Source organism: Camelus dromedarius, chromosome 9 (assembly GCF_036321535.1).
Source record: "Camelus dromedarius isolate mCamDro1 chromosome 9, mCamDro1.pat, whole genome shotgun sequence".
Classification (NCBI taxonomy): Eukaryota; Metazoa; Chordata; class Mammalia; order Artiodactyla; family Camelidae; genus Camelus; species Camelus dromedarius.
In genome coordinates this window covers 2,457,375-2,473,210 of record NC_087444.1, presented here as the reverse complement: position 1 = coordinate 2,473,210, position 15,836 = coordinate 2,457,375, and the positions used below count along the sequence as shown (strand labels likewise).

The window sequence follows — 15,836 nt, the reverse complement described above, 5'->3', positions numbered from 1 at the left end:
AAATTAATTTGAACCTCAAAGGAAAAAGTCTGGGCATTGCCCTTTTCCTGGTGTGACAGTCTTCAGTTAAAGTCTGAGTGTTCTGGGCGATACCTCCTGGTGGTGGTCAATCTAAGTAAATTCTGAATGAAAAAAACAAAACGTTAACAAAAATGATAAATCTTAGATGTGACTTAATTTAATCTGTCCTGAAATTTGGGGGGCCGTTCCTATACATATTCCTCTTCAGCTGTGATGACATTTGAGGGATTCAGGGTCACGGATAATCTTTACTTGTTTGTGTGCATTTTGTATAATCCGTTCTGTTCTGGTAGCCAGGTATGAAAGAACAAGTTACACATAAGCATATTCTAGAAATCCCTATTCTTTTGAAAACCTTAGGAATTATTCCTTGTTTTCAAAAGGTTTTCTCAAAGGAAGTTATGAGTAAAATAAAGCCATCTCCCGTTTATAATTTTGACGTCTGGTGATAAGGGATGGACCTTAAAAATAGTGCTGCCCTCCTCCTCAGGCCTGGCAGAAAACAGTTCACGTGAGGTTTAACTTGAATGTCAGTTTTTTGTGTTAGGCCTGTGAAGGCAATCTTTTATCTTATACAAAAAATGAAAAGAAAATTTATTAACATGTAGAATTTTCTACTGTTAAAGAGCTATATTGTGCAAATTAAGAGGTTAGATTAAATTTACTATTAATGCGAAACCCTTATAGATCTTTAGTTAGAGACTCCTTTTCATTGTTTTCTGAGCAGAGTTTAATGCATTCACCTGTTCAGAATTTTATAACTAAAGAAAGGAAAAGTGAAAACAAGTCAAAGTGTAAAACCAAGACACTGGTTGTAGCAGACTGACTGCAGAGACTGCCATTTGTTGGACCAGCTTCTTGAGAGGTTTAAATGTTATCACTGTTTTGTTCTAGTGATTGTCTCTTCCTGTATGTATCACTTCACAGTGAAGGAAAAAGATAACTGAAGTCAGTCTGATCTTCCCAGCGTAACTTTTGCCTGTATGCTAGAATTTCCCAGAATCGTTGGCTTTCAGTGTAAGAATTAACTTTTACATACTGCCGTTGTATTTGAGCATGTGACGTCAGTAGTCACTCTGTTAGCTGGTGTGTGTACGTCTCTACATGTTGAAGGGAATGTTGAGACGAACTTCGCAGATTCTTCCTCCCGTAGAGACAGCACTGTTGCGCGTGTCTGACTGACACTGTGACCGCTGTCTGTGCTAAGCCGTTGCAGCTGAAACAGTGAAGTGTAAAATGTGAAATGGTAAAGGGGACTCAGCGGGTTGTTTTTTATGAGTGGCCAAGTATATTGTGAATCTATAAAACAGCAACAATAGTTACTATTTATTGCATTCCCTCTGTTGGCCAAGCTCTGTGGCAGACACTTCATGTTTGTTGTTACTGACCCTCACGATAATCCCGTGTGACGGCGGCGTTCCCGGTTGGATGTGTGTGGCAGCAGACTCGCGATGACTAAGTGACGTCCCTGGGGTGACACAGGTGAATGGCTGAGCCGGGACTGAGTCCAGTTTGGCCTGTTCTTTGCTCTGCTGCTCACAGAGATCTTAGATTGGAAAACGTGCCATCAACATTTAACATCTTAATTTCAATTAATGGCAATATTTTAACTACGTTGTTCCTCCTTGACACATGAGCTTGCGTCCACGCAGTGAGGTCTGCAGCTGACCCGGCCACAAGAGCTCCCTCTCCCTCTCTCTGTTAGCATTGCAAATAGAGATTCGGCTTCACTTCTGCAGCTTACCGGCATCCATCTGCGTGCCTTCTCTGACTCCCAGCCCCTGCAACTCCTACCTTCACCACCAAACTAAGTTTACTCCTAGTATTACCTGCTTACCATAGAAATGTTTTCATTCGAAGCCTCTTACACTCTGCCGACACCTGTACAGAAGCCACTGTGGAAACCGTGCTGCCCTAGACCTGGCAAGGGCTGTGCTTGCATCCTCCCAGCCCTACATCCGGTCCTCTCGGCAGACACAGGACAGATCCAAACCCCAATTTAAGTGCTTTCCTTACCCCATCTTCCCACCTCCTGCCCTTGCACCCTTCTGTCATCACAGCACCTACTCTGTAATAGGCACTGGGTTTAGACCTGAAGGTAAAGAAGATGGATAGGCAGTCTGGAGCCGCAAAGGGCTCACAGTCTCACAGCGGAGACGCGCGCACACAGACGCGAACCGTAGCGGATAACGCAGAGCGCGGCGTCGTGGTAGCTGCCGCTCGTTCAGCACTCGCCCTGTGTCGCCCCTGGACCGAGTGTAAGCCTTCCTTTGTTTCTTCTAGTCTTCACAGCAGTCCTCTGAAGTAGGTCGCACCATGACTATTCCTGTTGTAAGTGTCACAAAACCGCGGTTGCGGGGCGTGAAATAGCCCCGCGCGACCACAGCCCCGTGCGCGCCGGGGGCGGGGTGCCGGGGGCGGGGTGCCGGACCACGGGCCGTAAGCCCGTCCGCGCGCTCCCTTGCCGCGCGCCGTGCGGCCGCCTCGGCGCACACAGGGACAAGACAGGAACGGCACCTGAGCTGAGTTTTAAAAAATGAAATTTTTCGGGTAGGTTGGGCGCCAGGAACATTTAAGTCCAAGGCATAAAAGAAAATTGTAGGTTCCAGGAATGAATAAGCCATCTGCTTTTTTCACATTGGTCTGTCTTCTTAACAGCTGCTAACCACTGAAGATGAAGAGTACCTTATCAGTGTCAGGAAGGGGAGATAGAGGAGGTAGAAAGTTACTCTCACCTAGAAGCCAAAAGAAATGTACTCGGGACTCACGTAGGTGCTGACGTATTGAGAGGTACAATCCTCTGGTTCAGCCAAATTACCAGTTGACTCGGCTTCTCTGGGTCCTTTGAATCCTGCCGTTTACAGCCCCACGTCCTGTGAAAATGCATACTAAACAGCTGGTTTGAAAATGGTTTGGGAGGAGAAGTTTTATGTTTTCATGTGTTCTTGATGGCAATGTGTCCTACAGATGTTCTAGGAAGAGGTAAGTTTATTCCAGACTAGAAATAGTTCACTTATACTAAAAATTAAATGTTTCCCCATTATACAACTTTGCTGAAGTTTTATAATATCTTAATAAAATAATTTTAATTGCTTTATTGCCTTAAAATATTACAGAAGTAATTCTAGTTCTGTTGGCTTAGTAGCTTTCCTATAAACAGCAAATATCCCCTGTCTTTACTAAGCTGTTTATGTGGTAATCATTAAACCAGGAATAGATCTTTTGGGTAATTATTTTAATCTTCACGGTTATCCTGTGAAAGCTATTATTATTCCATCTTATAGGCTCAGTGAGGCTGAATGACTTGTCCAAGATCCCATAACCAGTGTGTCAGCAGCGCGAGTTCAGGATGAGGACTTTCAACCAGGCTACAAAGCACTAAACTAGAATGATGTAAAACCAAAGCAAGCTATATATTTTTTTAAAAAGAAAGAGAAAAAAACCCCACTAAAGCATTTTTATTCATTAATAGCCTACTTTGTTCCAGATAGGATGAAGGAAGTTTGCAAGTAATACAAAATAGCAAACTGTAATTTGTGAGAAAAAAGAAAGAAAAGTGTGAGGATATAATAATGGAACCTGAATGAGACCAATAAAACAGCATCCCACAGAAGTGCCCTGTGTGTTTTTATAAGTGGACCTCAGGCTTGGCTCCAGGATTTTCAGCAGCCAGCACTAAACGGGACACCTGGCCACTTTCAACATTTCAAGGTGTCTGTGTGATAGAAACAGACCAGTTGATTAGAAGAGCCGCAGCTGTTCCTGATCAAAGACCAAACAACAGTCTCTTCATTGCTCTTCTGTTAAGGAGACCTTCCAGTATGAGTCCACCAGCTACTATCCTTAATATTCCATGATAGTGTGGGTTCATAATCATAAAAATAGAGCAATTTAGAAAACAGAAGCTCTTTCAAAACTTATGTAGAAATACAACACACAGGAAAGCGTCCAGGTGACAAGTTCGCAGCTCTGTAAGTTACCACAGTGATGATCACACCACGCAACTACCACCCAGGTCCCAGAAGTAGCCCCCGGAGCCCCATTCACACCCTCTCCGTGTCTCCGCACTCACTCCTCCTCAGCTCCTCAAAATAACCATGATCTCAGCTTCGGATACAGGAGTGTGAGTTTCTGAATTCTATATAAATGTCTTCTTAGGGTGTATATTCTTTTGCTTGAAATTGTTTGTGAGATTTAACCATGTTATTTGTAAATGTAGCTGTAGGTTATTCTCACCGCTGCATCGCTTTCCCTTGTGTAAATAAAGCTCTAGCTATTTTTTGATGAACGTTTGAATTTCCTCCGTTTCGGCCTGTTGAGAACATTGCTGTTGCCGTGCTGTCATTACGCTCCCATGAGCAGTGAAGACAGTTCTGATTGTCTTACACCCTCACCAGCCTGTGCGGTTGCCAGTCTCCATCTAATTTTAGCCACTCTTTGGCTATGAAGAGGTTTCTCGTTATGACTTTAATGTGTATTTCCCTAAGTACTCACAAGATTGAGTAATTCCCCTCAGCATCCAGAACAATGTTGGCATGCAGTAGGTACTCCATGAGAATGTTCTTAATGAATAAATGATTGTGAAAGGCTTTGCTGATAAGGTAACGTGTAAGTTGTGACAGAAACAGTAAGAAGCTTCCTGATGTGCGAAAAACGGTGGGAAGATCATTCCAGGCAGAAGCAGCAGCCAGCACAGAGACCCTGGAAGGAGATGGAGTGGCCTGTTTGGGAAACAGACTAACATGGCTGGAGTGTAGTAGAAGGTGGGGAAGTGGTGTGAGGTAAGGTGAGAGAGGAAGACAGAGTCAAACCCTGAACAGTGTTTTGTAAGCAGGATAAATCGTTTGGGTTTTATTCTTAGTTAAGTGAGAATGGTTTTAAGCAAAGAGTGATGTGATCTGATTTGCCCCGCCTGCTGTATGATGAGTTGATTGTAGGAAGGTCAGAATGGAAATAGGGGAATTCATTAGGAGGCTGTTGAAACAGTCCAGGTAAGAGCAAAGGTGACTTAGAAGGATGGGAGAAACGGACGTCTTAGCAACGCGGATATATTAAAGATAGATTTTAGAGGTTGAGAACTTGCTGATGGGCTGTTTGAGGGACGTGAGAGAAAGCAGTCGGCATCTCCAGAGATTTTTGACTTGACAGTTGAGTGAACAGTTGGTGCCATTTACTGAAGCTGGGGAAGCATAGAAGATCAAAGCTCTGTTTTTTATGTTAAGGTTGAAATTCCTGTTAAATGTTACAAATGAAAATATCAGGTAGGCAATGGATATGTGGGTATGAGGTTCTAAAAAGGGGTCAGAGCTTAAAGTAGGCTTACTTGTCATTGGTGGGCAAATGGCATTCATACATAAAGAGAAAGGGGTCCAGGAGCAAGTTTGTGGCACTCCTGACCTTCAAGGTCAAGAGAGTCAGCGAAGGAGACCAAAAGCACCAGTAGGATAGTGGGGAACTGACAAATGTGCAGACGTTAGTCTCCCAAAAGGAGACTGTCAAGACGGGAGCATTTCAGCATAGTTGTTTTAATTCGGTTTTTAAACTTCCCTTATCCATCTGAAGAATGAATTTATTTAAAATGATTTCTTCTTCATTTTTCACCATTTATCAGAAGGCGATGGGTGACTTACGAAAGAACTTGAGCAGGAGGTATGGTCTGTCACTGAACGATTACTAAGACCCCCTTCCTGCAGAAATTAGAGAAATGTTAGCTATTTCAGGACAAGGCCGGCCCAAAAAAAAAATTTTTTTGTAAAGAAAAAACTATTACAGGCTGGTGGAGCCAACTGTCTTTCTAAGGAAAGTTCATTGTGCTGGTTTCCAGAAGCTCTGTCTCCCTGCCTCCTTTGTTGAGGAGGAATACTTTAAGTTAAGTCATCATATGTCACAAGAATCTTCTTTTATTTCTACCAGCCAAGTACAAAATTAGGAGTTTGAGTAAATAAAAAGAAATCTAAACAAAGCCCTTACTGAAGTTTGACTTAGAAAACATTTATATGTTTTTAAATTCTGATATCTCTGTTTATGTATATCTGAGCTATAGGTTTAATTAAATATCTACCAAAAAGTATTTTTAGTGTCCTAAACATTCTTAATATGTTTAATATGTATAGTCTGTTATCAAACTAGAATTTTTGAAACGAGGATCTTTAAGAATCAAATGACAGATGACCCTTTGGTAATGTTTGGATCTTTTTTTCCCATTTTCTTTAGTTTAATAATAGTAAAAATCATTTAAATTTGAATTTTTTTTTTAAAGAAGCTTTTTAAAGACTCATTAAACATTGATTTTCATCTAGGTATTAAAACTGGAATATTAAAGGTGGAGAAAACTTTAATCATCTGGCTCTGTAGTTACTGGCAGCTATTTTTTTCTCTTTTTTTTCAAACTGAATGATTTTTTTAACTGGCTGCTTATTCTGTACTGACTGTTTCTACCAGTCTTTATTTCCTTTTAATTCTTGCAAAGCTCCAAGTGTACTCCCTAGCTCACAGAGTGGTAGGTGACCTGGAGTAGCATTGGCATTCTTACTCATAAGCTGCATTGATAATCTATCTGGAGGCCGAAATAAGAACCAGAGATGGTGTTTTCTGTTTGTAACTGTTGGTAATAGAATTTTAATTTTAGAATTGCTGTTTGAGAAAATTTTCAAAATAGGGAGTTACAAGCCTTCATGTTCATTTTACAGTGACAAGTGCCAGGTGTCTCAGTGTAGGAGCTTCTTGATAAAGGGAATTATTCATCTCTGCCTGTTCTTTCTCCAGTCAGAGCGACGTGACGTCACTCAGCCCACACAAGCTCAGTGCAAGGAAGTTCTTTTTCTCTGCCGCCCTGAATGTCCTGTGTCGATAATGAGAGACCGTATTTGTGCTCCTGTGAAAATTTGCTTTAAGGACCTTGAATTAAATGTTTAGCACTATTTTTAATCTTACAACCTCAGTTTATCAAAAAAATTCATTCTTAAGGACGTCTTTAAATGAATGTTATTACTGCTGTTCCTCTTAGATGTTCCGTTTTATTTTGGGTAAGCAGTTTATCTTATTTGAAGTCACAAGATTAAAACTTTATTTGTACAAATGTACAATGTTTTATGTCTGGAGTAATATCACTGTGTAGAAGAGTTAAAGCTGAGATTTCAGATTTATGTATTTTTTAAACCAGACATGTTCTTAAAGGTTCTCTGGTTTTTCACTTGATAAACGAGGAAGCCGAGGGCCCGGGAGTTAAAGGGACTTACCCGAAGTCGCAGAGACGGAACTACTGCCCGGGCACTCTGCCTCTGACCTCCTCCATCCCGCTGCCCGGCCGCAGTCCTGCCGGCCGACTTAGCCGGCCCGTGTTCGGTGCACGGGGAGCGGCACAGACGTCTGACTGAGTCAGAGTTCATTCCTCCTCAGATGAGAACCTGGTGTCCGGTTAGCAGAAGTCTGCTCTCACCTGCTATTCTTTACTTTCCTTTCAGCTTCAGGTTCTGGACTTCTGTTTGATCCGCGACTGGGGAAGTGGTCTGCCTTGACCCTTCAAATTCTGCTTCAGTTCCCAGTGGTTGCCACTGAAATCTTAGCTTTTAAATATAGATGACTTTTTGAAAACAGAGGCAACTGAGATTTTTCAGCCAAACCTGACATTTCTAGAAACACAGAGCTAGATAAAAATAGTCAACCCAATTGTGTGTGTGTAAATTTATATATATGTATATTATTGAAGAAATTCAAGCTTACCCAAGGACATAAATTAGCTCAGCTATTCAATACATTCTGTTTCAAGAGTTTATTTAACTGGTGACCACACTTCCAGCAATTGTTTCTAGATTAACTTTTTTTAATCTCCAAGGCTGTGTACCTTTCATTCATTCTTTGCCTCCAAAAAGAGTATGTAATGCACACATTCATACCGAGAAAAGCCGTAATAGTCCCGCACAGGGCGCCATACCTTTGGTCAAGACTTTCAGGCCGCTTGCTGGTTTCATGTCCATAAGAAGAGGGCGTTCTACCCAGTTACGAGCATCTGCATATCCTGTTCCTACTATAGAGTAACAGGAGATTGTTTAAAAGTTTGTTAATGAAAAATGCATTTCTAATGATGGTAATTTCATTAAAGAATTGGAATTCAATCATGAGAATATGAAAGAAAGAGATATGGTAGGAGAGGGTAAGGTGAGATAATAAAATCACTTTGAAAATAAAAACTAAAAACAGAAAACAAGGCGGAGAAAGGAATTGGAACCTAGAAAAGGTGAGATACCAAGGAAGGAAGCCTCTCAGAAGCACTGACTGAAGTAGGACATGCCTCTAGAAAGCTTTGTTACAGGACTTCTGGGGTAGAATCTGGGTGAGCAGCCAATTTAGAGAACACAGTCAGTCTGGAGCTAGGGATTTGGGTCTGGTACTTAGAATTAAAGGACCAAATAAATTCCCCCAAGAGATAATGTCACACTGGCCAAGGAATAGAGTCAGTTGAAAGTATAAAGTCAGACTTGGGTAAAGTCAGATATTAAGCTGTGAGAGATGGCGTTTTCTCCTGACACTGTGCTGGGCACTACAGGAAGTATGGTGTAGTCTTACTCTCAAGAAATCACAATCTGATGGGAAGAAACGAAACAGTTAATTTGATGGAGACTGTATGGTTGGTACCGATAGCACTTGATAGTTCAGAAATGGGAGCAGACACAGCACTTAATTTGATTTATTTTAATTAATGGTTGTCATACTGTCCTTGATACTCAGGGGCAAGCTGAACTGTGAGAGCTTTGACGACAGACTGTGCCTTTTTCAGTCTTGTATTTCTTAAAATCTTTCAGAAGTCCTGATGCAGTAACATGAGCTGATGGATTCAGTCCGTTCTCATGGTGTTCAAATTGTCCTGAATTTGGTTGGAGCTCCTTCAAGTTAGTAGCTTCAGTGTCTTTTTTTTTTAAACAACCTCATTAGTCTTGGAGCATTTCTATGTTTTCTGAAACTAGGTAGCAAGTTTTAAAATAGTACTTTACATCAAATGAGTATAGCTAGGTTTTTTAATGTAAGGTAGTAAAACAATGTTTACTAGTATAATTGGCCTTCCATGTGCTGGGGTCCACTCCATGGATTCCATCAACCTCGGATTGAAAACACTTGAAAAAAAATATTCCAGAACATTTCAAAAAGCAAAACTTGAATTTACCACACAGGCAACTATTTGTTTATAGATTTATAGATTTATACTGCATTAGACATTATAACCAATTTAGAGATTATTTAAATTACGCAGGAGGATGCGCACAGAGTATATGCAAATACTGCTCCATTTATGTAAAGGCCTTGAGCGTCTGTGAATTTGGTATCCACGGGGTCCTGGAACCAGTCCCCCTCAGATACTGAAGGATGACTGTACTAATCTGTAAGTTGCTTAATAAATGGTCCCAACAATTACTCTGTGACTATTGGATTGGAAACGAATGGCACAAAAAACCACTTCAAGGGGAGCTGAATGTCAGATACCACTTAGGCAATGAGAAATAGAGGCAGATGAAAATACGCGTTTTTTTAAAGGAAATAGAGCTAGCTCTAAAGCCTACAATGACAGGTTTTATAGTTATTTATAGCAGTTCTTAAACAGACTTAATTCAGTAAGGGTGGAAGAGACTTTTCTTCCTTACAGCCTTCCCATGGAAAAGCCATGTAATGGTCAACTCTTAGGTCTTAGACCTGAGGAAAGTGAGATATAAACACCCAGGCCGTTTCCATAATATGTGTCACATGGTATCAGGAAGGTTTGAGCACGACTGCAGCGGTGTTTGTCGCATTTAGAGTGATGCTAACAGAGTGTGCTTGATGATACCCTTCAGCCTGATGTGGGGCAGCCAGGACGAACTATGATTTTAAAATCCAGTGAATTTACTCATGTACTCAGGTTTCAAGATTTGAGTATTTATGTTTTTAATTTATTTCATTTTTTCAAAAGCTGCTTCTCCCTACACTTCATGTCTTGCTTTCTCCTTCACTGTCCCTCCACTGTTCCTAAACACATCCACGAAGTAGAGCAGAGGAGAAAAACAGGTCTCTGTGCAGTTTACCAGGTTCTTTATAGCAGTTCCGGATTTTGTTTGTTGTTCTTTTTTTCTTTTTTGATAAGTTTAGTTTTGTTTCTGAATTTTGTGTCTTTGTTTTCCATCTTACTACAGGTGGTTGAAAAACTATCGTCTTTAGAACAGTGGACTTAGGGTCAGGAATCCTGGATTCTAGGCCTATTTCTGCCACTGATTAACTGTGTGGCCTTAGGATGCCAATTTATTTCATATATTCATTCAGTCAGTGAGCACTTGAACATCTTCTAGCTCCCAGGCATGCCTCAGGCCTTGCCTCAGTTTCGGCATCCCAGAAGAGTTATACTAAATAATCCCAAAGTCCTTCCCCCCTAGTCCTGTGCTGTGGTAGAACTGTGTGATGCCGTGGCCCAGAAACATGAAAAAGTCCCTGGGCGTGGGGCTCCCTAAATGCTGTGCTGAAGGGAGAGTAGAAGATAGCCAGGGTAAGAAGAGTAGAAGGATATTTTAGGCAGATAAGCCATCATATGCAAAGGTTTGGAGGCAAATAAAGAGCTCATGAAGAGAATAACCCTCCCAGACTTCAGACAATACTGCAGAGCTACAGTCATCAAAACAGCATGGTACTGGCACAAAACCAGACATACGGATCAGTGGAACAGAATAGAGAGCCCAGAAACAAGCCCACACACCTATGGTCAATAATCTTCAACAAAAGAGGGAAGAATATGCAGTGGAGAAAAGACAGTCTCTTTGGCAAGTGGTGTTAGGAAAACTGGACAGTCACATGTAAATCAGTGAAGTTAGAACACTCCCTCACTCCATACACAAAAATAAACTCAAAATGGCTTAAAGACCTAACTATAAGATAAGACACTATCAACCTCCTAGAAGAAAACATAGCAAAACATTCTCTGACATAAATATTAGCAGTGTTCATCTAGGGCAGGCTACCCAGGCAATGGAAATAAAAGCAAAAGTAAACAAATGGGACCCAATTAAACTTACAAGCTTTTGCACAGCAAAGGAAACTATAAACAAAACAGAAAGACAACATACGGAATGGGAGGAAATATTTGCAAGTGACACAGCTGACAAGTGCTTAATTTTCAGAATATACAAACAGCTCACACAACTCAATAACGAACAGAAACCCAAACGCAAATTGGGCAGAAGACCTAAACAAATATTTCTCCAGTGAAGACATACAAATGGTCAATAGGCGCATGAAAAAGATGCTTAGTATCACTAATTATAAGAGACATGTGAATCAAAACTACAATGAGGTATCACCTCACACCAGTCAGAATGGCCGTCATTCAAAAGTCCACAAGCAATAAATGCTGGAGAGGCTGTGGAGAAAAGGGAGCCCTCCTGCACTGCTGGTGGGAATGTCGTTTGGTGCAGCCATTATGGAAAACAGTATGGAGATTCCTCAAAAAAACTAAAAATAGACCTACCATATGATCCAGCAATCCCACTTTTGGGTATATATCCAGAGGGAACTCTAATTTGAAAAGATACATGCACCTCACTGTTCACAGCAGCACTATTTACAGTAGCCAAGACACAAGCAACCTAAATGTCCGTTGACAGATGACTGGATAAAGAAGTTTTGGTGTATTTATACAATGGAATACTATTCAGCCATAAAAAAGAATAAAATAATGCCATTTGCAGCAACATGGATGGACCTGGAGATTGTGACACCAAGTAAAATAAGCCATATGGTGATTTTAAACAAACATATGATATCACTTATATGTAGAATCTTAAAAAATGATACAAATGAACTTATCTACAAAACAGAAACAGACTCACAGACATAGAAAACAAACTTATAGGGGGAAAGCTGGGGGTGGAGGAATAAATTGGGAGTTCCAGATTTGCAGGTACTGACTACTATATATAAAACAGATAAACAGCAAGGTCTTACTGTATAGCACAGGGAACTACATTCAATATCTTGTAATAGGCTATAATGAAAAAGAATATGGAAAGGAATATGTATGTATAACTGACTCACCATGCTGTACACCAGAAATTAATACTACGTTGTAAACCGACTCTACTTCAATTTAAAAAAGGAGTGAAATCTGTAGAGAGGGTCACCTCTAGAACCAGAGGGAAGTCCCTGATCTGTTTGTTTTTAGTGTGTGGTACTAAAAACAGCATTTATAGAGATTGATCTGATGGCTGAGGATAAAGCTTTCTTAATCAAACAAGAGAAAATCCATAAAATGCAGTCTTCTTCCTTGATTATGCTTTGAATTATGTTCCTTTTAAGGTCTTGGTCCGGATAATGCATTTCAGAGCCAATTTGAATCTTTTCATTCTAATTTAGATATTCTTTTGCTCTTATCCACCAAGCTACCCAACACTTCACATTCAATGTTTAGTGCTGTCTGTTCTTAAATACAAGAAGACCAGTTTCTTCCACTGTGCTAGGATTTTGAAATACAGTCAGTCATTTCAACAACCTTATTTTCCTTTGCATTAAGTAATTCAATTTTAAAATGCTAGTTTTCTGGGTTTTTTTTTAAGAAACAACATAGTTTTACAGAAAACTATAAACCATTGATGAAGGAAATTAAAGAAGACTTTAAAAAATGGAAAGATATTCCATGCTCTTGGATTGGAAGAATCAATATTGTTAAAATGGTCACACTGCCCAAGGCAATCTACAGATTTAATGCAATCCCTATCCAATTACCCAGGACATATTGCACAGAACTAGAAAAAATCATAATAAAATTCATATGGAACCATCAAAGACCTAGAATTGCCAAAGCATTACTGAAGAGAAAGAAAGAGGCTGGAGGAATAACTCTCCCAGACTTCAGACAATACTATAGAGCTACAGTCATCAAGACAGCATGGTATTGGTACCAAAACAGACATATAGACCAATGGAACAGAATAGAGAGCCCAGAAATGAACCCACAAACTTTTGGTCAACTCATCTTTGACAAAGGAGGCAAGAATATACATTGGAATAAAGACAGTCTCTTCAGCAAATGGTGTTGGGAAAACTGGACAGCAGCATGTAAAACAGTGAAGCTAGAACACTCCCTTACACCATATACAAAAATCAACTCAAAATGGATTAAAGACTTAAACATAAGACAAGATACAATAAACCTCCTAGAGGAAAACATAGGCAAAACATTATCTGACATACATTTAAAAAATTTTCTCCTAGAAGAAATAAAAGCAAGAATAAACAAATGGGACCTAATGAAACTTACAAGCTTCTGCACAGCAAAGGAAACCAGAAATAAAACAAGAAGAAAACCTATGGAATGGGAGAAAATTTTTGCAAGTGAAACCGACAAAGGCTTGATCTCCAGAATATATAAGCAGCTCATACGACTCAATAAGAAAAAAATAAACAACCCAATCCAAAAATGGGCAGAAGACCTAAACAAGCAATTCTCCAAGGAAGACATACAAATGATCAAAAGGCACATGAAAAAATGCTCCATATCACTAATTATCAGAGAAATGCAAATCAAAACTACCATAAGGTATCACCTCACACCAGTCAGAATGGCCGTCATTCAAAAATCCACAAATGACAAATGCTGGAGAGGCTGTGGAGAAAGGGGAACCCTCCTACACTGCTGGTGGGAATGCAGTTTGGTGCAGTCACTATGGAAAACAGTGTGGAGATTCCTCAAAAGACTAGGAATAGACTTACCATATGACCCAGGAATCCCACTCCTGGGCTTGTATCCAGAAGGAAATCTACTTCAGGATGACACCTGCACCCCAATGTTCATAGCAGCTCTATTTACAATAGCCAAAACATGGAAACAGCCTAAATGTCCATCAACAGGTGACTGGATAAAGAAGCTGTGGTATATTTATACAATGGAATACTACTCAGCCATAAAAACCGACAACATGATGCCATTTGCAGCAACATGGATGCTCCTGGAGAATGTCATTCTAAGTGAAGTAAGCCAGAAAGATAAAGAAAAATACCATATGAGATCGCTCATATGTGGAATCTAAAAAACAAAAACAAACAAACAAAAACAAAGTGTAAATAAAGGACAGAAATAGACTCACAGACAGAGAATACAGACTTGTGGTTACCAGGGGGGTGGAGGGTGGGAAGGGATAGACTGGGATTTCAAAATTGTAGAACAGACTACACTGTATAGCACAGGGAAATATACACAAAATGTTATGATAACTCACAGAGAAAAAAATGTGACAATGAGTGTGTATATGTCCATGAATAACTGAAAAATTGTGCTCTACACTGGAATTTGACACAACATTGTAAAATGATTATAAATCAATAAAAAATGTTAAAAAAAAAAAAACAACATAGTTTTGACAGTTTTTCAAACTAAGAGACATTGGAAAATGTGCTCCACAAATTTACTAAGTGTCAATTAAAGGAAAATTGATAAAAGATAAATAGCTAGCTCTCTCAGATTTACAAAAACTAAAAATGTTACGTTGTGGTTGGAAGTCTTTAGTGCAGTAAATCATGTGCTTTTCATGGACCATATCTCCCAGATGCAGTTGGACATGAGATAATCAGATTTTCACTCCCCACAAGCTGGACAGCTGAAAATGTCATACCAATAACATATGTCAAAGACTTAGTGCCACTTTGTTGCCTGTCTGATTTAAGTTGCTGTGGTCAGTCTGAGGAACCTGTGATGTGATAAGATAGCATTCATGAGGTCATGTGGTTTGCGAGTGCCCAATCTTAGCTCAGCAGCCGTGAGCACCTCCAAGTGAGGAAGGGAGGGTTACTAACCTTGTCTGTTTGAAAGCTTTTGTGTGTTCAGGGACAAAATCGTGTGGATGTGTGGCTTTGTATATGTATATTATGTATTTTTAAAATTACTTTTCCATCAGGAGTTTTAGTTTCTGAAAAAAGTAAATACTATGGAATGATTCAGCTCCTTTTACTTCAGTCTAAAGCATTAAACATTTTATTGCGAATATTTTTTGCCTATTTAAAATGAAGCTGTGGAAGACAGCCATCATCTATTTTTCCCTTGAGGAAAACACTGGTTGTTGAAGGTTAACATTGTTGGAGAATTTTTTTAATGAATTAAATTTTCTACCTTTCCTAAATAGAAAATTGTTTATTTTCTATCTGGCAATATCTCCATTGGAAACATACCCACAGAATGGCTATCTGATGTCTGCTTTTATGTATATAATATACATCAGCTTTATTGAGATGTAATTCACATACAATGCAGGTCACCCATTTAAAGTGTACAATTCAGTGGTTTTTAGTGTGTTCAGAGTTGTGCGACCACCACCACAGTCACTTGTAGAACATTTTTATCACTCAAACAATTAAACCCATTCTCATAGCAGTCACTCCTCATTTCCCTGGATTTCCTTCCCCTCCCCACAGGCAAACACTAATCTACTTTCTATTGCCATAGATGTCCCTATTCTGGACACTTCCTTTAAATAGAATGGTGCAATACATGGTCATCTGTGACCGGCTTCTTTTCCTTAGCATCTATAATGTTTTCAAAGTTCATCTGTGTGGTAGCATATATCAGTACTTCATTCCTTTTTATTAACTAATAATAGTCCATCATATGGATATACCTTGACTTGGTTAATCATTAGTTGATGGACATTTGGGTCTTTCCCACTTGCTGACTACTGCAAATAATGCTTCTGCAAGCATTCACGTACATGTGATATTGTGAGCATATGTTTTCATACATAAACTGAGTAACAGGATTGCTGGGTCATATGGTAGCTCTGTGTTTAACCGTTTGAGGAACTGCTGTACTGTTT

The 15,836-nt window shown here is 39.7% G+C and overlaps 1 protein-coding gene across 6 annotated transcripts in view; it reads left to right on the top strand.

Moving 5' to 3' along the window:
* The window catches only part of EVI5 (ecotropic viral integration site 5), a 166,939-nt gene that overhangs the window by 133,662 nt on the left and 17,441 nt on the right, over positions 1–15,836 (top strand). The gene's annotated exons all lie outside the window — the stretch shown is intronic.